This window comes from Anas acuta, chromosome 1 (assembly GCF_963932015.1).
Source record: "Anas acuta chromosome 1, bAnaAcu1.1, whole genome shotgun sequence".
Classification (NCBI taxonomy): Eukaryota; Metazoa; Chordata; class Aves; order Anseriformes; family Anatidae; genus Anas; species Anas acuta.
The window spans coordinates 135,174,701-135,192,151 of record NC_088979.1 but is presented as its reverse complement, the minus strand read 5'-3'; the positions used below and the strand labels follow the sequence as shown (position 1 = coordinate 135,192,151).

General features: G+C 42.6%; 1 long non-coding RNA gene across 1 annotated transcript; it reads left to right on the top strand.

Annotated features, from left to right (window-relative positions):
* The first annotated feature begins 14,108 nt into the window (after nt 1-14,108).
* LOC137843417 (uncharacterized) lies at nt 14,109-17,140 on the top strand. Its single transcript, XR_011089512.1, has 2 exons — nt 14,109-14,489; nt 15,127-17,140. It is a non-coding gene; the product is annotated as an uncharacterized lncRNA (long non-coding RNA).
* Nucleotides 17,141-17,451: the final 311 nt, after the last annotated feature.

The window sequence follows — 17,451 nt, the reverse complement described above, 5'->3', positions numbered from 1 at the left end:
TATTTTTTAAATGCACTGATAAAAAAGTGAACTCCCAGGACCAAGTTCTATTCTCCTCTAGCTCAAGTCTGCAGGCAAACATGGGATGCAGAGGCCCTGGAACAAACTGGGTGGCTCCATGCTGATCCTGCATCACCATCTCACTGGCCCAGGGCTAATACGTGCCAAAGGAGGAATAGAAGAAGCCTGGTAGAAGCCAAGTGGGTTTCAACTATCTTGCAGGATTCCTGCATTGCTCCAAGCTCCCCTCTCAAATCAGGAAGGTGCAAATGTGCTTCAGGCTTGCCTAATTGGTCAGCTGCAATGCAGCAGCTATCTAGAAGAATTGTTGAGGGAGTTTGGCTCAGCCTTCTGCAACCAAATGGGCAAAATGTGAAGTCTTCAGACATGAGCAGAGAAGTTAAAAAGGAGATGTAAAAATCTGTGCTTGGATACTCATCAAATTGTGACTAAATATCTCAGAGGAAAGGGTCTGCCCTAGGAACCCATCCCTTGCTTTCATACCTCAGAGAGGATGCAAAGTATTGTTAGGTTCTGAATAGGATAAACACTTAAAGCTTTGTTACGCAGTCACTCATTTTCTTATCTCTTATGTAGGTGAGAGGTTAACTTTTGTGGTGCAAAAGATTCTGTAGAAAAAAACAAATATCACAGAATCACAGAATTTCTAGGTTGGAAGAGACCTCAAGATCATTAAGTCCAACCTCTGACCTAACACTAACAAGTCCTCTGCTAAACCATATCCCTAAGCTCTACATCTAAACATCTTTTAAAGACCTCCAGGGATTGTGACTCCACCACTTCCCTGGGCAGCCCATTCCAATGCCTAACAACCCTCTCAGTAAAGAAGTTCTTCCTAATATCCAACCTAAACTTCCCATGGTTCAACTTTAGCTCATTCCCCCTCATCCTATCACTGGGAACACTGGAGAATAGACCAACCCCCACCTCGCTACAGCCTCCTTTAAGGTACCTGTAGAGTGCAATAAGGTTGCCTCCTTTTCTCCAGGCTGAACAAGCCCAGCTCCGTCAGCTGCTTCTCATACAACTTGTTCTCCAGACCCCTCACCAGCTTCATCGCCCTTCTCTGGACCCGCTCAAGCATCTCGATGTCCTTCTTGTAGCGAGGGGCCCAAAACTGAACACAGTACTCGAGGTGCGGCCTCACCAGAGACAAGTACAGGGGGACAATCACTTTCATAGCCCTGCTGGCCACACTGCTTCTTATACAAGCCAGGATGCCGTTGGCCTTCTTGGCCACCTGAGCACACTGCTGGCTCGTATTTAGCCAACTATCAACCAATACTCCCAGGTCCTTCTCCACCAGGCAGCTTTCCAACTGCTCATATCCCAGCCTGTAGCTCTGCTTGGGGTTATTGTGCCACAAGTGCAGGACCCAGCACTTGGCCTTGTATACAGTGTATACTTGTACACAGTGTATACTTGGCCTTCATACAGTGGCATAAATATGCCACTGAGAAGTTATTATCCATCATGTGCTAAAGTTAGCTTCACACATTTTGTATTTACATTGCTCCCAGTCACCTCTGAAACTGCTGCTAGGTGTGTAAGTTTCCCCTTGAACACTTCTTTTCCTTTTTTTTAGTCTAGATGTGCACAGATGATTTCACAGGAAGGAAGAATGGCAGGCCATTATTTATAGAGTACTGTTGAAATATTGGCATTTCTTGTGTTAAACAACCATTAGCTCTTTTTTTGTCATTGTTCAGATGCCTTTGTATTTCTTTTTGTCAGGTAAATGTTAACAGGAGGTTTATCATTAATCACCTTTGCATTTTTGTATGAGGTGATACTACCCATGTGAACAGCATGTGTTGCAAGACTCCTTTGTTCACTATTCAGATACAAATTATTCAGATCTTGAGTTTTGGCTAAAACATATCCAATCTGAAATAGAGTCTGTCTCAAAAGGAAACCTCAAAAGGCTTCAGCTTAAGTCCAGTTAGATACAAGTATCACCTACTTGAATGCTGAAATGTATGCAGATCAGAAAGGTGAGTTACACCCATGCTGACTAGGCCTGATCACTTGGTTGTCCTGTATGTGTTGCATGATGGTGTTCAAGATGATTGCTCCATGATCTTCCACGGCAGCAAGGTAAGACTGACATGCTGTAGTTGCCCAGATCTTTCTTCCAGCCCTTCTCATAGATGGGCATCACATTTGCTAGCCACCAGTCAACTGGGGCCTTCCCTGGTAGATGGTGGAAAGTGGCTCAATGAGCACTTCTTCCGTCTCCTTCATTACTCTTCAGTAACAGTGGATCCCCCCTGACCCCATAGACTTGCATGCATCTAAGTGGAGTAGCAGATCACTAACCATTTCCTTGTGGATTATGGGAGCTTTACCCTGCTGCCCATCCCTATTTACCAGCTCAGGTCCTGAGTACCCAGACAACAATTGGTCTTACTACTAGAGACTGAGGCACTCAGTCTTTTCCTCATCCTTTTCACTCTTTTCCTCATCCTTTGTCATTATGTTTTCCCCCACATCCAAAAAAGGATGGAGATTCTCCTTAGTCCTCCTTTTGTTGCTAATGTATTTATAAAAGCGTTTTTGTCTTTAGCAGCAGTAGCCAGATTAAGCTCCAGCTGGGCTTTGGCCCTTCTAATTTTCTCCCTGCACAGCCTCATGACATCTTCGTAGTTCTCCTCAGTGGCCTGGCTCTTCTTCCAAAGGTCATAACCCTCTTTTTCTTCCTTAGCTCTAGACAAAGCTCTGTGTTCAGCCAGGCTGGTTTTCTTCCCTGCCAGCTCATCTTTCAACACCTGGGGACAGCCTCCTCATGTGCCTTTAGGATTTCCTTCTTCAACAGTGCCCAGCCTTTCTGGACTCTTTTGCCCTTCAGGACTGTCTCCCAAAGGACTCTGTCAACCAGTCTTCTAAACACACCAAGGTCTGCCCTCCAGAAGCCCAAGGTAGATGTTTGCTAACCACCCTCCTTACTTTTCCAAGAATCAAATGAGAAGATCTTTCAATTCTTCCACTGCAGGAGTTCAGAAAATCCCTATGACCTGTTCTTTTCTGCAGTATGGTTGTGTTTCAGTCAAGCTTATTCTTATTGTTAATTTTAAGTCCACATTTTGTTCCTTGTCAATCTTATCTTACTTACAAACATCAGAAAGATGAATAACCACTCTTCTAAAATTCCCACCAATACATTGACACCCCTGTAAACAGCACTTCCGTTTGTGATCTGGAAGACACTGGAAGAAACTCTGCTATTTGGAATCAAATACTGCTTAGTATCTTGATTTCTACAGAAGCAATGTCCCCAGCAACTTCCATAGGACCAGGATTTCTCTGGCAGCAACACAGAGCTCAGGTTCACTGTGAAGGTATGAGCAGCAGCAAGAGCAGCAGAGTAGGCTAATCTGCTCAGGATATTTTCTTTCCAAAAGCAAAGAGGCATTGCAGAAGAGACATCTCTGAGCATGTTAAAGAGGCAGTAAATCTAGGCCCAGTTGATGGCTGGTTCTACTACAGATCTCCTAGCAGACTCAAGGCAAGTCTTATCTCAGTGTGCTTCAGAGTAAATCTTTCATAGATAATAGATAACATTTTTACAGTCACTGCTGGAGGAAGCCGTGAAGGGGAGGGAGGAGAGCTGGTGTATACTCACAATCACTCCAGCAGCACACAGGCATCAACACCATGAGACAGCCTGCAAAAGGACAAGTCTGCAGACTGAAATATTCAGCATTGCCTGCCAGCTTTGGTTTCATAAGGAGGTATGGGGAAAAGGAAGGTTACTCCTGTATTTCTGATGAACCTCTAGCTCCCATTCCTGAACTTGAGGAATGCCTCCTTACCACAACTTCTTTACATCCCCTTGCTATGCATGCACATGCACACACAGACACACACACACACACACAAACGAACACACATTTCTTATTTGCATTTGGGACTTGGATTACAGAGGGATTCTGTTCATAAACCTAGTGAGACCTGTGCTCCCAGGCCAGTCTCTTCAGAGCACTAATTTCCCCCTCCCTCCCTTGCTATGCCTGCCAGTGGAAAAACTTAGCAAACCCTATTTACAAATATTTTTGCCTCTTGGCCCTCTGCCTAATGCTGTGTGCTGTTAAGGCTGTCGTTGTTCCACTAAACAATTGCCAAATGTTTTTGCATGCATGCATTGGCTTGCTTTTGAGCTCATATATTCTTATTCCACCAACTGCCACCTATTGCTTCATTCAAGGTGAATGCTTTAGACTTCAAACTTGCCCCAAAATTTTCCTTTTACTACACCACTAAAATATACTCTCCCAGTAGCATTGGTAAAGTTCCCCCACTACGATATTTGCCTGCAAACAGTTTTTCTGTCCCAGCCTCTCCCTTCATCACAGAAAATGCTCTTCTCACTTTAGAGCACCATTCCCCTAAGTCTTGAATATACATCAGATGAGGTCAAGGAAGCTGTAGCCTCAGAAAGTAAGACCTCCGTGGAATTTGGGTACCCAATTCTAAAAACAGTGTCCTAGAAAGAGTCTTTGTCAGCTGAAGCCTGATCCTGAAGACAAGTAAATGCCATTTCTGCATGCCCAAAGATATCTGAGCAGCTTAGTGTCTAAGCCAAGTTATGATCAAGGAACAAAATGATTCTTCTCCTCTTTTCCCTGAGGCTCTTGACCTAATAGCCATTCTCAGAGCACATTTTCAGGATTCTCCTCCCTCCAAAAGGCCTAACATTTTCTCTTAAAGTACAGAATGTAGAAACAGTCCATGTTCACCTTCCTTCCCTCTTTCTTTTTCTTTACACCCAGGTTGAGCAGCCACCAAGAAAGGCAGGCACCCTCTTTGCTTCTCTCCATCTGCAGAGACTCAGTCTCCTGGGATGCCCTTTAGGAGCATCTGTCATCCAGCTGGGGACCAGACATCCAGCTAGCCCCATTCCACATCAGTCCTGCTGAACCTGGGCCAGCATGACTCAAATTACTATATTATGTATGCCTTGTTTGAAGGATCACTGCTATAATTAATTATTTTTTTCTGTCTTTTCTTGTTAGTGCAGAAAAATATCAGGTCTAATCTGTATATATACAGGCCATTTTGATTAGGGGTTGACACACTATTTTTTTGTAAGCAAACAGAAGGGACAACAATAATGCTACATGTTCTGACACATACCATCAACATACATGTATGATTTGTATGATTACACAGCCCACAGGTGACTTCACTGTCCTGTTGTACATCAGTTTGGAAGTCATTCAAAATACAGATTATACGCCCAAATTATAGCCAAACTAGGAAGGAAGGAAGGAAGGAAGGAAGGAAGGAAGGAAGGAAGGAAGGAAGGAAGGAAGGAAGGAAAGAAGCAAGCAAGCATAGATGATTACTCACTGTTTCATTCTGTGCAAGAACTTTCATGCCTCTGTGTGTAGTGTTTTGTCCCAAATGTATGGGCAGTACAGTTTACTAGTATTTCAACAGCAGCTGAAACAGCAAGTGATAAATGGATGTTGAAGAGCAGTCAAGGAAAGCAAGTTTCATATCTGTAATTGCAAATGGTAGCATGGGAAATGTGATTCTGAGACAACAAAAGAAAGATTTATGTCTCTAACGAAAACAGCTCCAATGTCAAACACAGTATAATTTCCCAGACAAGATTAAAGCACAAGAACTATCTCCAGAAATTACTCTGAAAAAATCTGAATAACAAATGCATTTGAGAAAATTGCTAGGATGGTTTGCAAATAAGAAAAAAAGATGACATAACACATTTATTAATTATTATGATTCATGCATCTAGCTTTACTAGCAGTGCAAGACAATAAATTAGAGAACAGCCAAGATTTTCTGCACACTATTTGGCCATTGAACTATTCTGGCCTGAGGCACTGCTGTTTTCAGGCCAGTCCCACCAAGCTCAATGTGTTTCTAGGATCATGAAGTGAAAACACGAAATCCAGGTGGTCTTCAAGAGGAGCATTTCAGCACTTGATTTCTTGTCTCTGCAGTTGAAAACTGATGATAAAGGAGATGTGACTGCAGACATAGGTAGCCTAACCTAGCTAGTTTATGGTCTGTGAAGGTGAGCCATGTAACAACATTAAGTTTGGACACAATACTCTGAAGGACCCCCATACTGCTAATTACTCCCTTCACGATCATACACCAAAGCCCAATGTCTGTCCCTTCTCTGCTCTTGTTGCTTAGGCTGGCACATGTCGAAATCACGTCTTTCCCTTTGCGGTGTAAACGTGTCTAATCTCACTGTCACCTATTTGGCCTTCCAGTTTGTCATTTTATCCAACTATATTCATTTAACCCTTACAGCTGCCCTTGTGAAGGAAAAGGCAAGTCAAAATTTACTCCTCCTTCTGTTTGTCTGTTCAGTCAAAACAAACACTAACCGTCAATTATGCTTATCTAAATAAAGATTTGCTTTTTATTCTGGATGAAGATGTTTTTCTCCTGAATGAACTCCTTCATTATCATTTGTCAGACACTAATGTGAATACTTGTCTTGATCGGAAGGATAACAAATCTTGTTGTCTAGGTGTAAATATATCCAGAGGGAAGATTGCAACATGAACAACTAAACCAGATTCTTCCCATGCTGGGCACTTCCTAGCTGTCCACTTGATGAATGCCTGAGCTGGGACAGGCTGTGAAGAAGAAACATGAAGATGGAGCCATGAGGACTATTGAACATTTTGATCTTGACCCTCCTATTTGTTCGAACTCTGCTCTAGGACCATGTCTCTTATGAATTAATGACCACTTAAGAAAAGAGTTCGTGATGTTTAGATTTACAGTAAGAAAGTTTATTATGCTGCAAGAATCAGTGGTAGTACCCTGCAATCAGACAAGGTTGAAACACTGCTTCATAGTCACTGGAGCATGGAGCCACCCAGACCTTCTTTATTTCATTTCCAGATCATGCAACAAAACCCTAAGGTTACAAGGATGTAGAACATCTTCCGAATACATACAAAATCTGCTTGGGTCTTATGTACCCACTGTGAAAGAAACACATTCATTCTTAGCAGGGATTAGAGTTAAACCTTATTCTGTAGCCAACTCTTAGCCTGGCCTGAGCAGCCCTGCTGTGACCAACTGCCCTTATTTAAAGAAAAGGAAGCAGGCAGATATTCACTCTGCCAGCTCTGTCATTATCTCTCTTTTATTAGTACTGCCAGACCCTGCACACATCTTGGGCCAAGTCTCCATCATGCCTGAGAAGTGGAATTTAACCTTCCTGGTGACCTAATCATGGCATCATAACAAACAAGGTCTTATAACTTCTTGCTGTAGGGCACTAAAGCCAACTAGCCAGCTCATCCTTTGTGTGGCATTTCTTAATAAAAACAACACTGTTTTAATTGTCCTCACTAGAAATGGAGGTGACTTAATGTCTTAAGAACTGGGTAATGCTCTGTAACCTCTATCCAGCTCCATTCAAACTCTCTTCCTAACCTATTGGGGTAAAGAGGACTGTGCTGGAGGCAGTTCAGTCTAGATCAGAAGAACAGACATTAAATATCACCAGCTATGAATAACTCGTCAGTAGTGAATCCTCTGCTCCATCCTTGTTGCATCTCCATGCTTCCTGGGCCCTGGTTCTGCAGTTGAGGTCTCTCTTCCCAGATCTCTGAGGGTACCACTAACAAAGCTGCCACCCACGCTCCCCAGAATCCTTTGCATTTCTTGAGGAATGCATCTCACTTCTGTTTATTCAAATATTTATCCTGATGTAGAGACCGCGGAACCCAAATCAGGCTAGGTGCTGTCAGCACATAGCCCAAGGGAGCCTGCCCAGCACAACCTGCAATGCAATTACACAAGTCAAACAAAGACAGATGGGATGTGTACTGATAGTGTCTAAGGTGCAAGTCAATGCCATTTTTAAATAAAGAGCCCTAATTTCCCCCCTCCCTCACAGAAAAGCTGTCTCCAAGGGACTTCTGCAGCTGTTTTCAATGACTTCATGAGAGACGTCCTCCCATCCTTTATAGCCTTCTCTTTATTTTTAATTCTTTTAAACATGGCTCCAAGCCCTGTTATTCCTTAAAACAAACAAACAAACAAACAAAAACAAGAAACAACAAGAGGGTTGTAAGTGAATGACATGAAATTCATTACCTTTGTGGAAGGGAATGGAGGGAAATCTAGGGAATCTGCCCACAACTTTAGCACCATTCTTGTGGTCCACAATGTCACTACCACCCTTCCATGACACTTCTTTTTCAGGAATAAATCATTCCTAACCCTCCTTTATCCTCTATGCACACATCATATAGAGGCCAAAATGACAGATGGTAACTGGTTAGGAACAATTACTATTGAAGATTTTTTTTCTTCTCAGACAGTCCAGATCACATGGTAGCTGCATATGCAAGCCTCCATCATCAGCTGTTAGCGCACTGTGTAATGAGGTGGCCCCATGATGTACTCTGGCCAGCTACACATGCAGCACAGCACTGCAACAGAACTGTGGAGAGCATGGTGTACTTTAGCATATAAAACACTTCCTACCAAATGCAGCTCAAAAAAGATAAGTGGAAATAAAAAGGATACAAATGGCTATGAGTGAAGCATTAAATAAGATGGTTCTGGACTCTTTTCAACATTTGCAATGTGGCTTCTGAAACAAACAAAAAAAAATTGTATTGAGTTAGTGCAAGTAGAAAGCTTTGACAAAAAAAAAAAAAAAGGCAGGGGGAGGAGGGAGCTGTGTGGAAAAGGTTCTTTTTTAATTTTTTTTTTTTGCTTAATTAGAGAATTGAAAAAAAAAAAAAAAAAAAAACTTCTAGGGATTGGCAAATTTTGGTCAAAACATTTTAATAGCCAAAGTGCAAAAATTCTGGCTTTCATTTGTTCTACAGATGACAATATGCTCCAAAAAAATGTCAGTAATGTGAGAAAAAGTTATTTTTGTTTCCATTTCCCATAAAAAAAAAAAAAAAGCCTTGCTTTCAAGTGCATCTCTCATTTCAATCTGGACTGGTCACAAGCTACATGGACAGATCTCTCTCCCTCAGATGACTCCCCCTGCCTCCTCTGCTCAACTGTCTCTCTTTTTAACTTCTGTTGCCTTAAAGGGAAGAGAATGAAAGTCATAGAATCTAAATAAAAAGAGCAGACAAAAAGTAGGAAAATCAGAGAGGGCAGAAAACTGGGGAAAGATTCAGTAGGGAGAACAACAGGACTTCTAGTCCTCCTTCAGCTCTGCAGCTCATCTTCCACATTTGGCTGGTGGGACTTGTCTGTGCAAAATGGGGCATCAGGTGATTCTGGAAAAGGGGAAGGAAAAGGACCTAGCAAAATGCGGGGTAGAGAAAGAAAGAACAGGATTATTTTCCTCCCTCCCCCTTTACAATATGCTTAATTTTTTTTTCTTCATCTGTTGTAGGAAACCCAACATGTTCATGGTATAAGTGATAAAGGCAATTTTTGGGAAAGGAAACAATGTAAAGTGGTCAAATAAGGTCAAATACTATTTCATCTCCTGGATCCATGTCAGCACTTCCATCCACACTGCTTTAAATTTAACTGTCATTTATGGATACCCTACTTTCCATCAAGCTCTTAAACAGCCCATAGCTAATGTAACGGCAATGACAATTTTTAGTGAAACTGATTTAACATTGCAGTGTTTGAGAAAGTTATAAGACATAAGAAAGTATCGCTTTGCCAAAATCCATTCCACTGGTGCTATCAGGCATCCAAGAGGGAGGACAGCCCTGGTTCTGAGACAGATCTGCCTTGTGTTTTCATGATGTGGATCAGAAATCTTTCAGCCAACACTGCTCTTTGGCATGCCAAGAGAGAACTGCTATTTTGAAAATGCCTGCTCACATACAATAGCACAGAGAAGACCTGTTTGGAAACAGAGTGTTCAGAAGCTGGGAAATTCTTGCAGAAAAAAAGAAAAAAAGAAAAAAAAAAAAAAAACAACAAAAAAACAATAAAACACTACCACCAACAACAAACCACTGGTTTTATGTAGTACATTTCTTTCAAGACATGATCTGTAAACAACAAACCTGTATTAAGGAAATTGACTATGATTTCTTTTTTTTTTTTTCAGATTCAAAATGCATTATTTCACTGTTTTGTTTGCAAAATATTGCTTCTTCCCTACTGAATACAAAAGTCAAATTGGGGTGAAGGCACTCAGCCTGTTCCCAGTATCAAGTGTTTATTTTTTAACATGCCTATGTGACTCATTCTTCAAGGTGTCCTCATCACAAAACCACCCAACTATGAGAGGTAACCAAGGTGCTGCAGGTAAAAACAAGCACAAGAGATGCTCCTAGTCCATTCCCTCTGTTTAAACTCTTGTAGTCCTGGATGGGCTTTTTGTAAATCCTACACTGATGCCACAGAAACTCCTCACAGAGTTGCTAGCAGAGCTTGCCTGCAGTCAACCACCTAGCTCAGATGCTACCGGCCAAGTACCTTTAACAAGGCAGCACTTACGGCACTCTAGGCACTAAATATGTACTAATTTTTTGGAGGGCAAAGAGATTACAAAACCTGTTTGGTGATTAGCTGCCTGGTTGGTCTGGGTGCGTCTCCACAAGCCCTGGTGGCAGACATGGCATGTGGGTGAGACATTTGCTTTGTCATTGCCTTGGCCCTGTGAGTATACAGCAAGCTTCCCTGGTACACTGGGTTCCTTCTGCAAAACCTTAATTTGTCTTGAGAATTTGGCAAGGATACAAGGCACTTCTACAAACACCAGGGGGATGTGGTGTTTTTTGCTGAGCTGAGCTGCCAAGGACTCCTGTGAAAGACCTTGACTGGCTTCTTCAAACTTTTCTTCTTGTATGAAGAGACAATGTCCACCAGCTATGCTTAATTAAGTGATGAAACCAGGGGTGACCAGCCTGTTCCAGTAGTCCAGAGCAATTGTGGAGTATCCATCCATGGAGATCTTCAAAAACCATCTGGACATGGTCCTAGGCAAGTGGCTCTGGGTGGCACTGCTTAAGCAGATGAGCTCCAGAGATCCTCTCCAACCTCAGACCTTCTCTGTTTCTGTGTGATTCCTGAGCCATGTGAAACCCTTGGGCAGTTCAGCTCATGCAGTAACTCACATGGTGGTGCAGGGTTGTCCAAGTCTGTGGCTAGAGGAAGAAAAGAGACAGCAGGATCTGCTGGAGTGATCCTTCATGCTAGGGATAGCCCTGCTCAGAAACCAAACAGTGCCATAAGCTCTTGTTTTCACCTTTGAACTGTTCCCTAGAAAAGTCTCTCTTGTTCCCAAATTCAGTTTTCTGAGTCATCGTTTGAATGTCCTTCAGCAGTGGGAAACATGAATATTTTGGTAAACAACTTCCAGAATCTGGAGATGGTTCAGTTCTGGACTATGGCACCCAGATACCATTTGAGAGCTGTAGGGCTGAGGGACTGTGTCTAGCTTGAGGAGAAATCTTCTAAGGAAACAGGTCTGATTAAGTGGTTCCAGACTGCACACCATAAAAACTTAAATCACGTATGACATAACCAAGGTCATTGGAAATATCTTTTAATGCTTTACAAAGAAACAATATTTAACAGCATTTCCCCTCTTTTTCTGTTTTCCATGAATATTTCAGATGAACATACATTTCCCAGAAAGGTTCTTGTTAATCTCTGTGCTTGCAGAAAGTGGATTTACCACTGGTAACTGTGAGTAGTCTTGGTGCAAATCTCAGAGCCACACTTGTGTAAACATGGAACAGAAATCTGTCATTATTTATCCAGTCCAAACAACTAATATTTTGATTATATAATGCTCATACATCAGCTACAAATAAATTATTATTCTCAGAAATTATGGGCAGAATTATTTCAAACAACAAACACATTCAAGAATATCTAGGCAGGCTCACAAATAATTAGCAAACAGAAAAATGCTAAAGACATCTATTCAATTAATTATTGTAGATTATTCACACAGCTCTAGTAACAGTCCCCTGTCTCCGTGAGCCTGTATCAGATGCAGTCCAAAACTGGGATGGTAGTGAAAGATCCCGCTCTATCATTATGAAAACCCATAGTTCAAACTCTTTTGCTCATTCATTTCTACAAAAACAAAAGCAAAGGATGGGTTTTTCTTCACAGGGATTAGTTTGGAGTTGCTTCATTTCAGTGGTATGCAGATTTTTTCACTATGGTTTTGCACAGTGACCAGGAACACCTGTTAACTTCAAAAGAAAAGTACAAAATCCCTGAAAACTCCTCTTCTCATCCTATAAATATTTGTTTTTCATGTTGTGGCAACAACAGCTCACAACTAATGTTGTTTGGAAGCTGTAAAAAGTAATCATTGCTGTTGATCAGGGGCTGGTTTCACAGTGTATGATAAATGGCTCACCAACAGCAACACTTACCACAGCTTCCAGGCACTTGGCCAAACACCCACAGCAGCTCACAGCATCCCACTGCCATTTCTCAGAGGTGGCATCCACTTCCCAACTGTTCCCCATTCCCTTGCTCGTGACATGAAATACTCCTACACTGTATTCAGGCCACAGGCAGCTGTCATGCACACCATGAACACACTTCAGGCAAAAGCAGCAGACTCTGTCTCCCTCAGTACAGAGCTGAAACAGCCCTGCCAGCCCTGGGTGTGCCCAGTGGTGCTGCCCAACCTCCAGGCAGCTGGGGATATTTATTACCCTGGTTCAAGCCCATCCTCTTCACCTTTGATAGTCAGAATGGCTAAAGAAACTAATTCAGGTTGGTGGTATACCCTACTATTCACCTTGAAATGTTCCTGTCTTTCTCCTGGAAAAGTTGTTTGCATCTCCACACTTTTGCAGCAAAACAGAAAATGCTCTGAACTCCTTCACTTCCTGGGTTTTCAACAGCAAAACGTCTAGGTGACTGTTGTACGGGTCAGTCTGGGAGTTGTATGACCATACTACCCTAGCTCTGGACACAAACTCACCCACCCTACGCTTCACACCAAAGCAGAAGGGCAGTACAGCTTCTGCACCAGCTCTGCTTAAAGCACTGTCCGCTCAGAGATGCTGAGCACCGTCAGCTTTAGGCATTGTCTATTAGGGACCTTGTTTGTCTGAGGGATTTTTGGTAATCTTTAATTAAATGCTGCACAGGTCTATGGTTGTTTGCTAAAAGAAATAAACTATGATGCATCTGTGTTAAGCTCCTAAACAGATGCATCTATGCTGCCAACCAGCACACAAACAGTGCTCTGGGGGCCTGTACTCCATGAGTGCAAGCAGACGAGGATATGTTAGTCATCAGGAGTCAAGTCAAGGTGCACATATGTCCCAGTCAGTCATTCAGAACTTTAATTTACTTTTTGTACTCTGCTGGATGAAATTCAAAGGCCTCCCTGTGCTGCAAGTCAGGCGGGTTGGTACAATGGAGGGAAAAATGCAGGTGCATGAAGGGCTGTCTGGGATGGGCATTCCTCTGCCAGCTCTCCTGCTGAAGGAGCACAGTATCTAGGGGGCACTTTGGAAAAACATTGTTCATCCCTCTTTATCTAAACAACCCCTCTGTATTTGTTCTGTTTCTCATACAGCCTGACTCAGTGTGCCAACATTACATATTATGTGGGAAAAATGCTTGATGTTCTCCATATGCAGGAGGGAAGACCATGAAGTCATCTCAGCCTTGTGGATGAGCCACCTGCCAGCCCAGATAGAATTATCCATGCAGATTTTAACCCATTGTTCAAGCTCGAATTGCTGTCACACTCAAGTGAGAAGATCTGATGCACCTGAAGAGAAAATAATTGGATTACTCTAGGGAGAACCAGGCAGAGGCTTCAAGGCCCCTTTTTATTTCCATCTCCATTTTCTTAGAATCACAGAACCTCAGAATCATAGAACAGCTTGGGTTGGAAGGGACCTTAAAGCTCATCCAGTTCCAACCCCTCCCCCCCCTCCGCCATGGGCAGGGACACCTCCCAGCAGACCAGGCTGGCCAAAGCCCCAACCAGCCTGGCCTTGAACACCTCCTGGGATGGGGCATCCGCAGCTTCTCTGGGCAGCCTGTGCCAGTGCCTCACCACCCTCTGAACAAAGAACTTCTTCCTATTGTCTAACCTAAACCAGCCCTGCATCTTGTCCAACCATTACACTCCCTGTCAAAGTCTCCCTTTTACTTTCTTGTAGGCCTTCTAGGTACTGGAGGGGGACCCCAGGGCTATTAGGTTGAACAACTCATCTCTCCCAGCCTCCACTTGGGAGTATTTACTCCCCTCCCACCACAGCAGTTGCCTGAGATTTTCATGCCTATAACTTGCTCCTCCGGAAGGAGATCTCTCTCTCAAAGCAGCTGCACTTGCAGGTACATTATTGCTTAAGTGTGGAAGCTCTGCCCCACTCGATCAACCCAGATTTGCACATGAGACAGAGGCGCACACACTGTTCCTGGGCTTTACTACTCCATGTGTCTGCAAAGGGGATGGAAACAGAAGCTGGGCAGTGCTCCATGTGCTCCAGAAGACAGGGCAGCACCCTCAGAAAGAACTACTGCTTATTCTCCAACAGGTATTTGTAAACAGTAGAGTAGGACATAGTAAAAACACATTAATTTGCTGAGATTAATCAATGCCTGTTAAAGCTAGTCTTTTACCAACTGGTGTGTTTTAAAGAGCATCCAATTATGTACTGAGCTGTGTTTAAAATCATAGGCAGGCCAGTAAGTCTTCTAATAGGGCTTGTTGTCTTTGCTCTTACCTTTCAGAAGAGGCAAACCAGCTTGAACTGTAGCTTGCAGAGGTATTGATTTCAAACCAAATGTCACTCACTCTCTTAGTGACTTTGTAGGAGAGAGACTCCTCACTCCTTCAGAAGAATGAGAGGCAAGATGTGAGGAAAACAGAAGGGGAGCTCAAAGGATTGCCACGTCTGATGTCTTGGGGTGGGGCTTAGCCTCCTGCTCTCCATTGACACAGCTTCTTAGTAACTGCTTCATCTCAGTGAAGCCGCAGAAAAATAAAAATTAAACAAACAAACAAAAAACATCAAACAAACAAATGAAAAAAACCTACACTATTGAGAACTGAAAGTATTTTAGACCTTGAAGTAATGGGATGAGGGAGCAGGAAAAAGTTTTTCACAATACATGTAAAAAATATATATGCTTATTTTCTGTTTTTGCTCTAAACCCATCTTTGTTTAACAGCTACTCTCCCAAACAAGGAGCAGCTTCAGGCAGACCACTCCATCTTCTGCTCTGCTTCTTGGCCTACCTCATGAACAGCTTTGCTAAACTATGAAGCTCTGTGGAAAACAAGAAGTTTCCAATATAAAATCCTAATTGTTGTTGGGAAAAAAAAAAAAAAAAAAAAAACAAAAACAAAAACACTATTAACTTGAAAAGCACATATTTTCACACAATGGCTGTCACAAATAATGAAAGCTGTTCAGATGAAAGTTAAGAAATGTTAGGTCTTGACCAAAATTATTTTATGAGGAAAAATATTTTTATTTTTAGAAAATAAAGCCTGAGTTCTCAATCAAAACATTGACAGCAAAACAGCCAGGAACAGTAAATTCTCATTACAGAACAAATATTCTCCTTGTGATATTCTCCTTGTGTGTAAACAGAGTTGCAGATACAACAGAATGGCCTGCAAGATTGGCAGCAATAAGTAAATATTTAACAGAGAGCTGCCATATAATAGAAACACATCTCTCCCCAGTCAGCAGGCACCAGGTCTTTGGTGGATAAGCTAATGTCAGGCAGCAGGATGTTTAGGTGGTCTTGAAGTCCTATAACCACACTGAATATCAAACAAGTTCAGACAACACAGATTGACCCTAAATGGAGCTCGCCTCTTCCTTCTCTTCTTGCCAGAAGAACAGCAGGTACCATAGGGATGTGGTAGAAGAGACGGATTTTGGGGCACAGCATCACGGGGCAGGCACCAAGTCCTTCATAAGCTGCATGAGTGACGTAAAATATTCAGATACACACACACAAGAACTGTGGGATGTTGCCTAGCCATTCCTAGTCTGAGCAGCAAACTGAGGTTCCTAGAAGAGGAAGGAGATGGAAAGCTACCTTTTATTTCTGAGCTGTACTCTCTACTCCCTCCCTCAGCTCCAGGACTGAACCTGAGGCTCCCTCTGCTGAGCCTGCCACATAGCTGATAGCTGGATGATCTGGATGATAGCCGATGTCTGCTGGATCCAGGCTCCAGAGGTGGTCTGTAAAATCCTCGAACCTTCCGCAACTTCATCTCATGCTCCAGCACAAGGCAAAGGACAGTCCACACACTCCACAGCCAGAAGAGGACCTCTTTTTCTGCTCCACCACCAGTGAAAAGGGAGACAGAGGTGCAGAATGAGAAAGCCAACTCCAGGAGGAAATTTTCCTCAGATAAATGTATACATGTACATGTATAGGTACCTGTGTATACTATAGCACGAGCACTCACACATCTCCAAACTCTTATAAAAAGTCACTGTTGCAGTGTCACTGAAGGGCTCTGGTTGAGTCAGGCTCAGTGTCTGGGCTGAAGAACCACCAGTAACTGCTCAAGCACACCTTCTCCCGTTAACTGCAGAGAAGCTCTAGCAAAGTAGGGCTAAAAGGATCCCTCAGTTTCAAAGCAGATTTTGGGGATCTCTGTATCTCTGTATGCAGAACAAAGTGTTTTGCCAGCTGGAAGACAAAATATAACATGAACCAGAATTTTATTTTTGACCAATGTCACTAACAGGCAATGACTACCATTGTCACTTTTTCCATTTTACATCCCCCCCCCCCCAAAAAAAAAAAAAAAAAAAAAAAAAAAAAAAAGTAAGAATAACCTGTTGAATAGTTAGAGTTCTTTTTCTTCTCTGCAGTACATTACCCCCCAGTTGGTTATACATCTTCATAACCAGTCTTTCCTGGTCTCAGAGCCTCATATTTCTACATATCCTTCATTTCCATCCCTCTCACACTGTGTCTTTCCAAAATAAGGTCTTTTTCCCACACTCATAAAAGTAAATCAGCCTGTCACTTCCCAAAATACATTCTTATCTTCCCACGTTCCATGAAAAAACTTACAGTTACACCATTCCTTCCCCATTTCCCCCTTTAACTACATCCACATCTCCAGATTCCAATTTCCATCAAGTAATCTAACTAATCTTGGTAAGAAAAATCTCATGCCTGTAGTTAATAGGAAATCCACTTGAGGCATTAAGACTCATATTAGATCCTTTCTCTCCTTAAGCCAAGCACTTGATGCCCACAAACTAAGTGGATTAATCACATGCCTTTTATATGGCACAGTAGAGCCCAGGGAAGCCCCTAAGCATTGTTGCCTGTGACAGAGCTGCTGCAGGACATGGGAATTTCTATGACCCTTCCCAAGGAGAGCAGCAGTACTTCTGCTGGCATACTCATCTTTCAGGTTCTGAAACATCAAGATGCAGCTCCAGAAGATGTTGTGATTTTTCATTGTTTTATACAGGTGAATTGGCCAGGCGGCAGATTTCTGTTACTTGTTGACAG